This window comes from Phoca vitulina, unplaced genomic scaffold (genome assembly GCF_004348235.1).
Source record: "Phoca vitulina isolate PV1807 unplaced genomic scaffold, GSC_HSeal_1.0 scaffold51, whole genome shotgun sequence".
NCBI lineage: Eukaryota > Metazoa > Chordata > Mammalia > Carnivora > Phocidae > Phoca > Phoca vitulina.
Window position 1 is genome coordinate 11,560,804 of NW_022589754.1, and position 17,688 is coordinate 11,578,491.

At 36.0% G+C, this 17,688-nt stretch overlaps 1 protein-coding gene and 1 pseudogene across 1 annotated transcript in view; both read right to left on the reverse strand.

Annotated features, from left to right (window-relative positions):
- The window catches only part of LOC116621809, a 136,253-nt gene that overhangs the window by 13,594 nt on the left and 104,971 nt on the right, over positions 1-17,688 (reverse strand). The window lies entirely within an intron of this gene.
- Positions 984-3,173, reverse strand: LOC116621854 (annotated as a pseudogene).

The following is a 17,688-nucleotide window of genomic DNA, read 5'->3' on the forward strand; positions in this document are numbered from 1 at the left end:
TATGCCTTAATTTCTCCTTCATTTTTTTATTGTGGTAAAATATATGTATTTTTTAATCATTTTAACCATTTGTAAGTGTTAAATTCAGTGGCATTAAATACACTCCACAATGTTCTGTAAGCATCACCACTAAATCAATACCCAAAACTTTTTCATCATCCCAAAAAAAACTCTCTGTACCAAGTAAACAAAGACTTGCCCTTCCCCCAATTCCAGTCTCTGGTAACCTCTATTCTACTATCAGTCTTGGAATTTGCCTATTCTAGGTATGTCATAAAATTGAAAGGACACCATATTTGTCATCTGTGTCTGGCTTATTTCACTAAGCTAATGTTTTCAAGGTTCACCCATGTTATATCACATATCAAAATTTCATTCCTTTTTATGACCAAATAATATTCTATTCCTCTGTTGGTTGACACTGGGTTGGTTCCATCTTTTGGCTATTGTGAATACAGCTGTAATGAACACTGTACAAATATCTGTTTGAGTCCCTGTTTTGAATTCTTTTGGATATATGCCTAGGAGTGGAATTGCTATGTCATATGGTAGTTCAACGTTGAACCTATTGAGAAATTGCCAAACTGTTTTCCATGGCAACTGTGCCTTTTTATATTTCCACCAGCAATGAATGCACAAGGGTTCCAAATTCTCCATATCCTCGCCAACACTTGTTCTTTTCTTTTTTTAACTATAGACATCTTTGTAGGTGTGAAATAGCATCTCATTGTGGTTTTTATTTATATTTCCCTAGTGACATATAATGTTAAGCGTCTTCTCACGAGCTTATTGGCAATTTGCCTATCTTCTTTGGAAAAATGTCTAAGTCATTTGCCCAATTTTGAATTGGGTTCTTTGTCTTTTTGTTGTTGAGTTTTAGGTGTTCTTTATTTACCCTAGATACTAATCTCTTATCAGATATATGGCTTAAAGGTTGTTTTTCTGGTTTCTTTATAGCATCCTTTGATGCACAAAATTTCTTAATTTTCATGAAATCCAATTTATTCTTTCATTTGTTTCTTGTGTGTTTGGTATCATATCCATGAAATCACCAGATCCAATGTTATTAGGATTTTCTTCAGGGTTTTCTTCTAAGAGTTTTATAGTTTTACCCTATAATTTTAGGTCTTTGATGCATTTTGAGTTAATTTGTGTATATGGTGTAAGTTAAAGATCTAATTTTATTCTTTTACATGTGGATATCCAGTTTTTCAAGCACATTTGTGAAAAAACTGTCTTTTCCCCCATTGAGTCTTGGCAACTTTGTCAAAAAGGAATTAATCATATATGTGCAGGTTTATTTCTGGGATTTTATCCTATCCCATTGCTCTATATGTCTGTCCATAATACCTATACCATACTCTTTTATGTACTGTAGTTTTGTAGTAAGTTTTGAAGTTCAGAATTCTAAGTCCTCCAAATTTATTCATTTCTTTCAAGATTGTTTGCGCTAACATGGGTCTCCTGAGATTTTATATGAATTTTAAGATAGGTTTTTCTATTTCTACAAAGAAAGCCATTGAAATTTTGATATGGATTACATTGAATCTGTAGATCATCTTGAGTAGTATTTTCATCTTAAGAATATTAAGTCTTCCAATCCATAAATACAAGATGTCTTTGCGGTTATTTAGGTCTTCTTTAATTTCTTTCAGGAATGTTTTATAGTTCTCAGTGTACAAGTCATTTGCCTCCTTGGCTAGATTTATTGCTAATGATTTAATTTTTAATTAATTTACTTTTTACAGGTCTCACTTAGGAAAGTATGCACCAAACACATTTACATTTCTTTTTTTAAGCCAATGACAAAGACCCAGTTTACCAGTTTCACTTTTTTAAACATAAGCTTAATGTTACATATTTGAACAATTGTTAAAACTTGCTAAGTTGCCAGTATTCATACACAACTAGAAAAATCCTCAATTTACATTAAACCAGACATGTATTATGATTAATACATTAATATTTTTCACTACTAATAGTAATACTAAAAATAATTGAAATTATTTTTGTGGAAGATTCATCCTGGCACTATTAACTTCACAGAACACTGACACTACTTAGCTCACATTTCAAACACAATGGAAAAGCAGGTCTATGCTGGTGTTAGTGAATGAAAGTGTCGGGGCCACCTTTGATTACACTTAATAAAAATAAGCAAAGTACATACAGAGATTTACAACAATTTCAAAGATAAAAAATGCTACTATCATGTAGTCCCAACAATAAACTCAAAAGTCTATAACAAATAGGGGCTCTGATGAGCTGTTTATAAAAACTTTAGATGAGGTGCACTTATACTGAAAGTTGAACTCTTTAGAAATCTTCAAAAAATGTTCCTGTTAATCCTCAAATGGTGCTTGTTATAGTTTAACATTTCTGTTAACTGCATGCATTGAATTACTTCTTACCCAAGCATAGCTGCTGCTCTTTGCCATTTATTGTTAAGGACTTAACTGGCCCTCTTTAATTTCTTTCTTGAGCATTTTTGACAATTTTCTTTGTAGTGATTTCTCTGCCATGAACCATTTTAGTAGAAGTTGATATAGATTTGAAGTTGCTCATCCCACTACCACCAAATGACATGGAAGAAAATGAAGTGAGCCCCCCCCCCCCAATTTCTGACCTAGTAAACCAAAGGAAGTAAATCCTGAATCAAAAGAAAAAAAGCCCACCTCCAAAAAATGGAAATCCACTGAAGGCAGAGAAAACCAACCCTGTGCCTTGGCTCCTGCTCCCATGGTGAAGGGGCTCCTTTGATTCCCAGAAAAGTCCTCAAAAGGGTTTCTGAGAAAATCAGATGAAAACAGGTGTCTTCCACCACAAAATTCCCTGAAAAAAGTCATCTGGATTATGGAATGTGAAGCCAAACTCAAGCAGACTGTCAAAATTACTTCCATTTCCACCTCCATAATTTAATCTTTCTTTGCATATTTGTCATAGATGTCCCATTTTTTAGCATCTGTTAACACCTTATATGCCTCAGCTACTTGTTTGAATTTTCTCTCTGCTTCTTCTTTATTCTTGGGATTTTTATCTGGATGCCACTTCAGGGCCAGTATTCAATATGCCTTTTTGATATTCTTGGCTGAGGCATGTGTCTGCATGCCTAGAACTTCATAGTAATTCAGATGTTTTAACAGGCTGTTGGAATGAGTCCGAGGATGCAGGAGCAATTAGCAGAAAGGAGGAACAATAGGGTGGCAGCCTGGGCCTCCCCTTGGTTCTGGCATGGCTGTTCTGGTGAAAGTGTCAGAGGCCACAGCTTCTCCTGCTATACTCTCCTTAGATCTAATATTTTAAAATATTATTATCAGTGGAACTGCATTCTTCATTTTTGGAATGTTTGTTGCTGGCATATAGAAAAAGAAATGATTTTTATGTGTTGATCTGTACCCTCCAACTTTAAAGAATTTGTTTTCCGGTTCTAGTAGCTTCTAGTGGATTCTTTAGGGTTTTCTAAAAATTGGATCATATAATCTATGAATATAGATAATTTTACTCCTTCATTTCCAATTCTGATGCCCTTTCCATTTTTCTCTTCTAATAGCTCTGACTAGTACTTCTGGTAAAACATTGAATTGCAAAGGGTGAAGGTGGGCATCTTTTCTTGCTAGTGACCTTAGGAGTATAGTTTTCATTGTTTCGCCATTGAATATGATGTTAACTGTGGGGTTCTCATAAATGCCCTTTCTTATGTTGAGAAATTTCCCCTGTTCCCAGTTTTCTGAGAGTGTATATCACAAAAGCATGTTGGATTTTGTCAAATGCCATTCCTGAATCAATTAAGATGATCATGAGGATTTCTTCCTTTGTTCTATTCATCTGATATCTTACATTGATTTCCTTATGTTGAAACACCCTTGCATAGCTGAGATAAATTCCACTTGGTCATGGTGAATGATCCTTTTAATATGCTACTGGATTTGGTTTGCTAATATTTTGTTGAATACTTTTGCATCTATATTCATAAAGAATATTGATTTGTAATTTTCTTTCTTGTAGTGTCTTTTTAAAGATTTATTTTTTGAGAGAGAGAGAGTGGGAGGGGAGGGGCAGAGGGAGAGGAAGGAAGAGGATCTCCAGCAGACTCCCTGCTGAGCAACGAGCCCCACAATCTCACGACCCCAAGATCATGACCTGAGCTGAAACCAAGAGTCAGATGCCCAACTGACTGAGCCACCCAGGAGCCCCTCTTGTAGTGCTTTTATTTGGCTTTGGACCAGAGTAATGCCAGCCTTATGGGATATATTAGCAAGTGTCCTCTTCTCTAATTTTTTGAAAGAGTTCTAAAAGTACTGGTATTATATCTTCTTTAAATGTTTGGTAGAAATCACCAGTGAAGCCATTTAACTCAGGATTTTATTTTGTTGGGTGTTATATTAGTTATTGAATCTTTTTACTTGTTATGGGTCTGTTGAGATTTTCTATTTCTTCTTGAGTTAGTTTAAGTAAGTTGTGCTTTTCAAGGAATTTGTCCATTTTTCTGTTATCTAATTTGATGTACAATTTTTCATACTGTTTTCTTACAATTCATTTAATTTTGTTAAAGTCAGTAGTAATGCTGCCACTTTCATTTCTCATTTTAGTTATTTGTATCTTCTCTTCTTTTTCTCAGTCTAGCTAACCATTTGGTGATTTTGTTTTTCTTTTCAAAGAATCATCTTTTGATTTCATTGATTTTCTTTATTGTTTGCCTAGTCTTTATTTTGTTTATCACTACTTTAATTTTTTTTAAGATTTTATTTCTTTCTTTGACAGAGAGAGACACAGCAAGAGAGGGAACACAAGCAGGGGGAGTGGGAGAGGGAGAAGCAGGCTTCCCACGGAGCAGGGAGCCCGCGCGGGGCTCGACCCCAGGACCCCAGGATCATGAGCTGAGCCTAAGGCAGACGCTTAATGACTGAGCCACCCAGGTGCCCCTATCACTACTTTAATCTTTATTATTTCCTTTTTTATTTAGCTTTGGGGTAGCTCACTCTTTCTTTTCTGGTTCCTTCAGGGTTGAAGTAAGGTTATTGATTTGATCTTTATTCTTTTCTGATGTAGACATTCACAACTATAAATTTCCCTCTGAGAACTATTTTGTCTGCGTCCCATTATTTTGATATATTGTGTTTTCATTTACACTTGTCTTTAGGTATTTTCTAATTTCCCTTGTGAATCCTTCTTTTACCCATTGATTGATTGCTTAAAATTAAGAGTTTAATTTTAATATATTTGTGAATTTTCTAGTTTCTTCTGTTATTGATTTCTAACTTTATCCTGCCGTGGTCAGTTAATATATTTTGTATCATATCCATCTTTTCACATCAATTGAGACTTGTGGTTTACTATGTACTCTATCCTGGAGAATGTTCCATGTGCATGTGAGAAAATGTTTATTCTCTTATTCTTGAGTTGAGTGTACTTTATATGTCTATTAGGTTTATTTGGTCCAGTGAGTTGTTTGAGTCTTCTCTTTCTTTACTTATCTTCTCTTTGGTTGCTCTATCCATTATAGAAAGTAGACTATTGAAGCCTCCCACTTCTTATTGAAGAATGTCTGTTTCTCCTTTCAATTCTGTTCATTTTTGCTTCATATATTTTGAGGATCTGTTATTAGGAGGTAATTGTTATGTCTTCCTCATATAGATGGCCAAAAACACATGAAAAGATGTTCAACATCACTAATCATCAGGGAAATGCAAATCAAAACAACAATGAGATATTACCTCATGCCTGTCAGAATGGCCAGAATCAAACAGACAAGAAATAGCAAGTGTTGGGAAGGATGTGGAGAGAAAGGAACCCTTAGTGGGAATGTCAATTGGTACAGCCGAGTGGAAAACAGTATGGAGTTTCCTCAAAAAATTAAAAATAGAAATACCATGTGATCCAATAATACTACTACTGGGTATTAACCCAAATTAAATTAAAACACTAATTTGAAAAGATATATACACCCCTTTGTTTATTGCAGCATTATTTACAATAGCCAAAATATGGGAGTAATCCAAGTGGAAGATGTATACACACACACACACACACATAGAGGAATAAAAGTTACAGCATAAGGAATATATTCAATGATATTTTGATAGTGTTGTATGAGGACAGATGGTAGCAAATTTTTAGAAGTTTTTATTTAAATTCCAGTTAAACATACAGTTAGCATGTTAGTTATATTAGTTTCAAGTATACAATTTAGTGATTCAACACTTACATATGACACCCGGTGGTCATCACAACAAGTGTACTCCTTAATCCCTATCACCTACTAACCCATCCTCCCACCCACCTCCCTTCGGGGAACCATCAGTTTGTTCTTTATAGTTAGGAGTCTTTCTTGGTTTGCCTCTCTCTCTCTCTCTTTTTTTTCCCTTTGCTTATTTGTTTCTTAAATTCCACATAGAGTGAAATCATATTATATTTGTCTTTCTCTGACTTACTTCACTTAGCATAATACTCCCTGGCTCTATCCACATCTAGCTTCATCCAGATAGTTGCAAATGGCAAGATTTCATTCTTTTTTATGGTTGAGTAATATTCATATATAACTATATATGAATACATATATATGTATATATATATATATACATATATATGTATATATATATACACACTCACACACATACACACACACACATACACCACAACTTCTCTATCCATTCATCAGTTGATAGACTTTAGACTTTTGGGCTCTTTCCATATTTTGGCTATTGTGGACATTGCTGCTATAAACATTGGGGTGCATGTGCCCCTTTTAATCAGTATTTTTGTATCCTTTGGGTAAATACCTAGTGGGTGCAATTGCTGGGTCATAGGGTAGCTCTATTTTTAACATTTTGAGGAACCTCCGTACTGCTTTCCAGAGTGGCTGCACCAGTTTGCATTCCCACCAACAGTGTAAGAGGGTTCCCTTTCTCCACATCCTCACCAACATCTGTTGTGTCTTGTGTTGTTCATTTTAGCCATTCTGACTAGCCATTTTTTCTTTTCTGTTTGTCTCTTTTTTCTCCCATTTGTTCATTTGTTTTGTTTCTTAAATTCCACATATGAGTGAAATCAAATGGTATTTGTCTTTCTCTGACTGGCTTATTTGACTTAGCATTATACTCTCTAAATGCATCCATGTTGTTGCAAATGACAGGATTTCATTAATTTTTGTAGCTGAATAGTACTCCATTATTATATAATGGAGTACTATTCAGCTAAAAATATATCACAGATATATCTGAAATATATATATCACATCTTCTTTATCCATTCATCAATCCTTGGACACTTGGGCTGCTTCCATAGCTTGGCTATTGTGAATAATGCTGCAGTAAACACAGGATGCATATATCACTTTGACTTAATGTTTTCATATTCTTTGCATAAATACCCAGTAGTGTGATTACTGGATCATATGGTAATACTATTTTAACTTATTGAGGAACCACCATACTGTTTTCTACAGTGGCTGCACCAATTTGCATTCCAACCAACAGTGCACATGGGTTCCCCTTTCTCCACATCCTTGCCAACACTTGTTTCTTGTGATTCACTTTAGCCATTCTCACAGGGGTGAAGTGATACCTCTCTGTGGTTTTGATTTGATTTCCCTGATGATGAGTGTTGTTGAGCATCTTTTCATGTGTTTGTTAGCCCTCTGTTTGTCTTCTTTGGAGAAATGTCTGTTTGTGTATTTGGTGTTGAGTTGTATAAGTTCTTTTTTTAAAAGATTTTATTTATTTGTCAGAGAGAGAGAGAGAGAGAGAGCACAATTGGGGAGCAGCAAGCAGAGGGAGAAGCAGCCTCCCTGCTGAGCAAGGAGCCCAATGTCGGGACTCGATCCCAGAACCCTGGGATCATGACTTAAGCCAAAGGCAGACACTTAAGCAACTGAGCCACCCAGGCATCCCTATAAGTTCTTTATATATTTTGGATACTAATCCTTTATGGGATATGTCATTTGCAAATATCTTCTCCCATTCAGTAGGTTGTCTTTTATTTTTAAAGATTATTTATTTATTTATTTAAGAGAGAGAGAGAGAGAGAGAGAGCATGACCTGGGGGAGGAGCAGAGAGAGAGGAAGACAAGCAGACTCCCCACTGAGCAGGGAGCCTGATGCAGGGCTCAATCCCAGGACCCTAAGATCATGACCTGGCTGAAATGTTGGATGTTTAACCAACTGAGCCACCCAGGCACCCCAGGAAGTTGTCTTAGTTTTGTTGGTTGTTTCCTTTGCTGTGCAAAAGCTTTATTTTTATATAGTCCCTATAGTCTATTTTTGCTTTTGTTTCCCTTGCCTCAGAAATCATATCTAGAAAGATGTTGTTATGGCTAATGTCAGAGAAGTTACTGCCTGTGCTCTCTTCTAGGACTTCATGATTTCAGGTCTCACATTTAGGTTTAATTCATTTTGAGTTTACTTTCGTGTATGGTGAAAGAAAGGAGTCTAGTTTCATTCTTTTACATACAGCTGTCCAGTTTTCCTAGCACAATTTGTTGAAGAGACTCTTTTTCCCATTGCATATTCTTGCCTCTGTTGTTGAAGATGAATTAATCATATAACCACTGATTTATATCTGGGATTTATATTCCATTCCATTGATCTATGTGTCTATTTTATGCCAGTACCATACTCTTTTGATTACTACAGTTTTGTTATATAATTTGAAATCAGGAATTATGATACCTCCAGTTTTGTTTTTCAAGATTGCTTTAGCTATTAGGGGTATTTGTGATTCCATACAAATATTAGGATTGTTTCTTCTAGTTCTATGAAAAATGCTATTAGTATTTTGATGGGGAGTTCATTAAATGTGTAGATTGCTTTGGATAGCACAGACATTTTAACAATGTTTGTTCTTCTAGCCCATGAGCATGGAATGTCTTTCCATTTGTTGGTGTCATCTTCAATTTCTTTTATCAATGTTTTATAGTTTCCAGAGTACAGGTCTTTCACCCCCATGGTTAAGTTTATTCTTAGGTATTTTATTATTTTTGGTGCAATTGTAAAAGGGATAGTTTTCTTAATCTCTCCTTCTGCTGATACATTATTAGTGTATAGAAATACAATTACTTTCTTTACATTGATTTTGTATCCTGTGACCTTACTGAATTTACTTATCAATTCTAGTAGTTTTTAGGTGGAGTCTTTAGGATTTTCTGAATATAGTATCATGTCATCTGCAAATAGTGACAGTTTTACTTCTTTCTTACCAATCCGGATGCCTTTTATTTTTCCTGTTTGCCGTGGCTAAGACTTCCAGTATGATGTTGAATAAAAGTGGTGAGAGTGGTCTTCTTTGTCTTGTTCCTGACCTTAGGGGAAAGCTCTAAGTTTTTCACCATTGATTATGATGTTAGCTATGGGTTTTTCATATATGGCCTTTATTATATTGAGGTATGTTTTCTCTAATCCTACTTTATTGTGTTTTTATCATGGATGTTGTATTTGTCAAATGCTATCTCTGCATTTATTGAATTGATCATATGGTTTTTATCCTTTCTTTTATTGATGTGATGCATCATGTTGATTTATTTGTGAAAACTGAACTACACGTGCATTCTGAAAATAAATCCTCTTTGATTGTGGAGAATCATTTTTTAATGTATTGTTGGATTCAGTTTGCTAATATTATGTTGATGATTTGCACATCTATGTTCATCAGAGATATCGGCCTGTAATTCTCTTTTTTGTGGTATCTTTATCTGGTTTTGATATCAGGGTAATGCTGGCCTCATAGAACGAATTTAGAAGTTTTCTTTTCTCTTCTATATTCTGGAAAAGTTTGAGAATAGATATTAACTCTTCTTTAAATGTTTGTTAGAATTCACCTGTGAAGCCATCTGGTCCTGGACTTTGGTTTCCTGGGAGTTTTTTGATTACTGAATCAGTTTCATTTCTGGTAATCTGTTCAAATTTTCTAATTCTTCCTGCTTCAGTTTTAGTAGGTCATAGGTTTCTAGGACTGTAACATTTCTTCCAGGTTATCCAGTTTGTTGGCATATAGTGTTTCATAATATGCTCTTATGATTGTATTTCTGTAGTGTTGGTTGTGATTTCTCTCATTTGTGATTTTATTTGAGTCTTTGAATTCTCTATTAGGCATATTGCTTATCTTCATTTCATTTAATTCTTTGCTGTGATTTTGTCATGTTCTTCATTTGGGACATATAACTCTGTCTCCTTATTTTGCATAACTATCTTTGTTTGTTTGTATGTATTAGGAAAGTAAGCTACATCTCCTGATCCTGTAGGTAGTGGCCTTATGAAGAGGTCCTGTAGGGCCCTGTAGTGCAGTGTCCCCTGTTCACCAGAAGTAGGCACTTCAGGTGTTTATATTATGTGTGTTTTGTACACCCTATTGTTGTGGTTGAGCCACGTTTGCTTTTAGCCCAGTCAGTTTCCATGGCCCCTGTGGCCTATTGTGGGGAGGTTTTGGTACCTGTGCTGTTAAGGGTCTAGTCTGGCATCACCCTGGTGTTTTAGTTGAAGGTGATCAGTTGCCTTCCCTTAGCCTGCTTGCCAGGGTTGTAGTTCCACCAAACTGCAGGGCACTCTCCTGTGGTGTCCCCTGAGAGGTTCTAATTGGTGAGTGGGGCCTGCAATGTGATCAGATGTCTGCCCACAATCTGTTGGGTTTTCAGTGACCCTGAACTATAGGTCTCTCTCCTTGTACTGCCCAGTGTGAGGTTTTTGTTTGTAGTCAGGGCCAGCAGTCTGATCATATGTCGGCCCCCAGCCCACTACTGGGACTGTAGTTGAACTGGTATGTGATTATCTTCCCCTCTTTCCAGGGCAAGAATCACTTTGGAGTGCTGCTGGTCACTGGGCTGCTTACAAAATGAGACAGGTTAGGTGCCACTTTGGAAGGATTCCTGCTGAGTGGTGCAGCTTGGATGTGGTGGACCTACAGGAAATGGTGGGGCCTGGGCATGCTGTGTTAACATGCTATGTGGAGAGTGTTTATTCTGGTTTCAGCATGTGTGCAGCTATCTAGGCTGGAGAGGGGAGAGAAATGGTGCCAGCCAACCCCCCTTTTTTTTTCTTGAAGAAGTCTCCTAAAGATCCTTGCCCCTCCAACACACTTTCTGAATTTATTAAAGAAATCTTCTTGTATACCCTAGGTGCTTTTCAAACTGCTGCTTCTCTGCTGTATCTTGGTGAGGTTGCTTGTTATGCTGTCTCTTTAAGGGCAAAGATTAGCTGAACCTGCTGATTTTTAAAGTACCTGGAGTTAAGCCCCACTGAATGCAAAAAAGAAAAATCACAAAGTTAAGCCTCAATGATTTTCAAAGCCAAATATTATGGGTACTTATCTTCCCAGTGCGGATCCCCCATATCTGAGGTGCCTGGTGTGGAGTCTGTTCCTCTCCTTTATCTGTGTTTGTGGTGTTCATGATTAGTCTTGTTGGGAGTTTGGTTTCTGACCGGGTCTCCACCTCTCCTACTGTTTGCTTTCTTTTTCTTTTTTCTTTCTTTCTTTTTCTTTCTTTCTTTCTTTCTTTTCTTCCTTTCTTTTTCTTTCTTTCTTTTTCTTTTTCTTTCTTTCCTTTCTTTCTCTTCCTTCCTTCCTTCCTTCCTTCCTTCCTTCCTTCCTTCCCTCTTTAGAGAGAGAGACAAAGAGCATGTGTGTGGAAGTGGGGTAGGGAGAGTGGGCAGAGGGAGAAGGAGAGAGAATCTTAAGTAGTCTCCATGCTCAGCATGGAGCCCGACGCAGGGCTCAATCTCATGACCCTGAGATCACGACCTGAGCTGAAATCAAGAGTTGGATGCTTAACTGACTGAGCTGCCCAGGTGCCCCACTCCTACAGTTTTCAATGTGGCCTCCTCTCTATGTTTAACTATGGAGAGTCTGTTCTTCCACTCTTCACATCATTTTATGGGTTAGTTGTACTGATGTGGCTGTTAGTTGGGATGAGGTGAGCTTAGGGTCCTCCAATTCTGCCATTATCCTCAATTCTAATGGTTTGTTTCATGCAGTCTTTATGGCTTTCTAAATATGGTATCATGTCATTTGCAAAGACATGAGTTCTTCCTTGGTAATTTGGATGTGTTTTATTTCTTTTTATTTTCTGATTTCTGTGGCTAGGACTTCCAGTATTATATTGAATAAAAGTGGTAAGAGTGGACATCCGTGTTTTGTCCTTGATCTTAGTTTTTTGTCGTTGGGTATGTTAGCTGTGGGTTTTTCATCTATGGCCTTTATTATGTTGAGGTATGTTTCCTCTAAACCCACTTTGTTGAGAGTTTTTATCATAAACAGATGTTTTATTTTGTAAAATGTTTTTTCTGCACCTCCTGAGATTCCCATATCGTTTTTTTTTTAACTTGAGTGTAGCTGACACACGTTACATTACTTTCAGATGTACAACATAGTGTTTCAACGAGTTTATACATTATGCTATACTCACCATAAGTGTTGCTACCATCTATTACCATACAATGCTATTACAATATTGTTGACTGTATTCCTTATGCTATGCCTTTTATTTCCATGACTTATTCATTCCATAATAGAAGTCTATATCTTCCCTTCCCCTTCACCTATTTTGCCCACTCCCCCATTCTGCTGCCCTCTGGCAACCATCAGTTTGTTCTCTGTATTTACAGGTCTGATTCTGCTTTTTGTTTGTTTAATTCATTTGTTTTGGTTTTTAGAATCCATGTATAAGTGAAAGCATATGGTATTTGTCATTCTCTGACTGATTTATTTCACTTAGCAATATACCCTTTAAGTCCATCTATGTAGCAAATGGAGCAATCTCATCCTTTTTATGGCTGTGTAAAAATCCGTTATATATATACCACATCTTTCTTATCCTTTCATTTATTGATGGACATTAGGTTGCTTCCTATCTTGGCTATTATAAATAATGGTGCAATAAACATAGGGGTGCATATATCTTTTTAAATTTGTATTTTTGTTTTTTGGGACCCAGTAGTGGAATTATTGGATCATATGGTATTTCTATTTTTAATTTTTTAAGATGTATTTATTTATTTCAGAGAGAGAGAGTGTGGGGGTGAGGGGCAGGGGGAGGAGGAGAGAGAATCCTAAGCAGACTCTGCGTTGAGTGCAGAGCCTGATGCAGGGCTCAATCCCACAACCCTGAGATCCATGACCTCAGCCAAACCAAGAGTCAGATGCTTAACTGACTGCACCACCCAGGCACCCCTCTATTTTTATTTTTTTATTTTTTTGTGGTAACTTCATAGTGTTTTTCACAATGGCTGTACCAGTTTACATTCCCAACAACAGTGTACTGGGTTCCTTTTTCTCTACATCTTCACTAACACTTGTTATTTCTTGTCTTTTTTATTTTAGTCATTCTATCAATTAGTCTTTATCCTTCCTCCTGTTAAGGTGATGTATCACATTGATTGATTTGCAAATGTTGAACCAACTTTGTGTCCCTGGAATAAATCCTACTTGATCATGGGAGATGATTTTTTAATGTATTGTTGAATTCAGTTTACTAATATTTTGTTGAGGATTTTTGCTTCTATGTTCATGAGTTATTGGCCTATAGTTTTCTTTTTTAATGTTTTTTGTTTTTTTTTTTTTTGGTCATCTGTCTGGTTTTGGTGTCAGAGTAATGTCTTCATATAATAAATTTGAGAGATTTCCTTCCTTTTCTCTCTTGGAATAGTTTTGAGGATAGGCACAAACTCTTCTTTAAGTGTTTGGTAAAATTCACCAAATTCTGGTTTTGGAATTTCATCTGGTCCTGGACTTCTGTTTTTTGGGAGTTTCTTGATTACTGATACAAATTCATTACTAATAATCAGTCTGTTCATATTATCTATTTTCTGTTTCAGTTTTGTGAGAATGTGTTTCTAGGAATTTATTCATTTCTTCTTGGTTGTCCAATTTTTTGACATATAGTTTTTGATAATATTCTCTTAAAATCCTTTGTGTTTCTGTGGTGTTGGTTATTTCTCCTTAATTTCTGATTTTATTTTTTTGAGTCCTCTCTCTTTTTTCTTTGATGAGTCTGGCTAAAGTTTTATCGATTTTGTTTAACATTTCAAAGAACTAGCTCTTGGTTTCATTGCTCTTTTCCATTTTTCTTTGTCTCTGTTTCACTTATTTCTGCTCAAATCTTTATTATTTCCTTTTCTCTACTACCTTTGGACTTTGCTCATTTTTTTAAAGATTTATTTATTTATTTTGCGGGGGGGAGAGAGAAAGAGAGAGAGAGAATGAACTGGGGAGGGGCAGAGGAAGAGAACCTCAAGCAGACTCCCCCATGAGCACAGAGCCCAACATGGGGCTCAATCCCACAACCCTGAGATCATGACCTGAGCCAAAAGCAAGAGTCGGATGTCCAACTGACTGAGCCACCCAGACACCCCTGTTCATTCTTTTTTTCTATCTCCTTGAGGTTTAACTTCAGGTTGTTTATTGGACATTTTTCTTGTTTCTTGAAGTATGTCTGTATTGCTATAAACTTCCTTCTTAAAACTGCTTCTGTTGCATTCTAAAGGTTTTGTACCATTGTGTTTTCACTTTCATTTGTCTAAGAAATTTTAAAAATTTCTTCTTTGATTGTTGGTTCACCCATTCATTGTTTAGTAGCATTTTGTTTAGCTTTCATATATTTGTGTTCCTTCCAGATTTTTTCTTGTAATTGATTTCTAGTTTCAAACCATTGTGGTCAGAAAGGATGCTTGATATTATTTCAATCTTTTTAAATTTATTGAGAATTATTTTGTTGCCTAACATACGATTTCTTCTGGAGAATGTTCTATGTGCACTTGAAATGAATATGTATTCTTCTGTATTTTTGTTGAATGTTCTGTATATATCTGTGAGGTCATTCTGTTCTAATGTGTTGTTCAAAGCCACATTTTCCTTACTGATTTTCTGTCTGGATTATCTACCCACTGATGTAAGTAGAGTGTTAATGTCCACTACTATTACTGTATTACTGTAAATTTCTATGTTTATGTCTCTTCACATTTCTTTATCTATCATGGTGTTCCCATGTTTCTTGCATAGATACTTACAGTTGTTCTATTCCCATCTTCATCTGATCCCTTTATCATCATGTACCACATTTCTTTCTTGCTATGGTCTTTGTTTTAAAGTCTATTTTGTCTGATATAAGTAATGCTACCTCAGATTTTTTTTTTTTTTTTTTTTTGCTTCCATTTGCATGGGGTATGGTTTCCTATCCCTTCACTTTTAGTCTGTGTGTGCCTTTAGATCTGAAGTGCATATTTTGCAGGCAGCATATAGATGGGTTTTCTCTTTTTTCTTTTCTTTTCTTATTTTTTTCTACTTTTTAAAAATTAGTTTCAGGTGTACAATGTAGCAATTCAGCATTTCCATACAATACCCAGTGCTCATCACAACAAGTGCACTCCTTATCCCCATCACCTACTTAGCCGACTTACTCACCCACCTCCCCTCTGTAGCTATTAGTTTGTTTTCTATGGTTAAGATTCTGTTTCTTGGTGTACCACTCTCCTCTCTTTCTCGCTCTCATTTTTTCCCCACATACTCGTTTGTTTTGTTTCTTAATTCCACATATGAGTGAAATCATATAGTATCTGTCCTTCTCTGATTGGCTTATTTCGCTTAGCATAATACTCTCCAGCTCCATCCATGTCATTGCCAATGGCAAAATTTCATTCTTTTTTATGGCTGAGTAATATTCACACACACACACGCACACATGCACACACACACACACACACACACCACATCTTTACCCATTCATCAGCCAATGGACACATGGGCTGTTTCCACAGTTTGGCTATTGTAGATACAGCTGTAATGAACAATGGGGTGCATATAGCCCTTTGAATTAGTCTTTTTTTGTATTCTTTGGGTAAATAACTAGTAGTGCAATCGTTGGATCACAGGGTAGTTCTATTTTTAACTTTTTGAGGAACCTCCATAGTGTCTTTCCAGAGTGGCTGCACCAGTTTGCATTCCCAGCAAAACTGCAAGAGGGTTCCTTTTTCTCCACATCCTTGCCAAAACCTATTGTTCCTTGTGTTGTTGATTTTAGTTATTCTGACAGGTGTGAGGTGATATATCTCATTGTAGTTTTGATTTGTATTTCTCTGATGATCAGTGATATTGAGTATCTTTTCATGGGTCTGTTGGCCATCTGTATATCTTCTTTGGAACAATGTTTATTCACATCTCTCCATTTTTAATTGGATTATTTGTTTTTTGGGTGTTGAGTTTTATAAATTCTTTATATATTTTAGATACTAACCCTTTATCAGATATGTCATTTGCAAATATCTTCTCCCATTCCATAGGTTGCCCTTTAGTTTTGTTGATTGTTTCCTTTGCTGTGCAGAAGTTTTTTATCTTGATGGAGTCCCAATAGTTTATTTTTGCTTTTATTTCCCTTGCCTCAGGACACGTATCTAGTAAGAGGTTGCTACAGCCAATGTCAAAGAGGTTACTGCCTGTGTTCTCCTCTAGGATTTTGATGATTTCAGGTCTCACATTTAGGTCTTCCATCTATTTCAAATTTATGTTTGTGTATGGTGTAAGAAAGTGGTCCAGTTTCATTCTTTTGCATGGTGCTATCCAGTTTTCCCAACACCATTTGTTGAAGAGATGTCTTTTTCCTGTTAGATATTCTTTCCTGCTTGGTTGAAGATTGGTTGACCATAGAGTTGTGGGTTCATTTCTGGGTTTTCTATTCTGTTTGATCTATGTGTCTGTTTTTGTACCAATACCATAGTGTTTCAACCACTACATCTTTGTAATATAACTTAAAAATCCGTAATTGTGATGCCTCCAGCTTTGCTTTTTTTTTTTCCCCCCAAGGTTGCTTTGGCTATTCACGGTCTTTTGTAGTTACATGCAAATTTTAGAATTGTTTGTTCCAGTGCTGTGAAAAATGCTGTTGGTACTTTGATAGGAATTGCATTAAATCTGTAGATTGCTTTGTGTAGTATAGATATTTTAACAATATTTTTTCTTCAAATATATGAGCATGGAATTTTTTTCCACTTCTTTGTGTCACCCTCAATTTCTTTCTTCAAATTTTTATACTTTTCAGAGTACAGGTCTTTTACCTCTTTGGTTAGGTTTATTCCTAGGTATGTTATGGGGTTTGGTGCAATTGTAAATGGGATTGATTCCTTGATCTCTCTTTATGCTGCTTCATTATTGGTGTATAGAAATGCAACAGATTTCTGTACATTGATTTTATATCCTGTGACTACTGAATTCGTGTATCAATTTTACCAAATTTTTGGTGGAGTCTTTCAGGTTTTCTATATAGAGTATTATGTCATCTGCAAATAGTGACAGTTTGACTCCTTCTTGTTGATTCGGATGCCTTTCATTTCTTTTTGTTGTCTGATTGCTGAGGCTAGGACTTCCAGTACTATGTTAAATAACAATGGTTAGAGTGGACATACCTATCTTGTTCCTAACCATAGAGGAAAAGTTCTGTTTTTCCTCATTGAGGATATTAGGTATGTGTTTTTCATAGATGGCTTTTGTTATGTTGAGGTATATTCCCTCTAAATCTACTTTGTTGAGGGTATTTGTCATGAATAGATGTTGTACTTTGTCAAATGCTTTTTCTGAATCAATGATAGGATCATATGGTTCTAATTTTTTCTTTATTAATGTGGTGTATCATGTTGATTGATTTGCAAATACTGAACCACACCTGAAACCCAGGAATAAATCCCACTTGATCCTGGTGAATGCTTCTTTTACTGT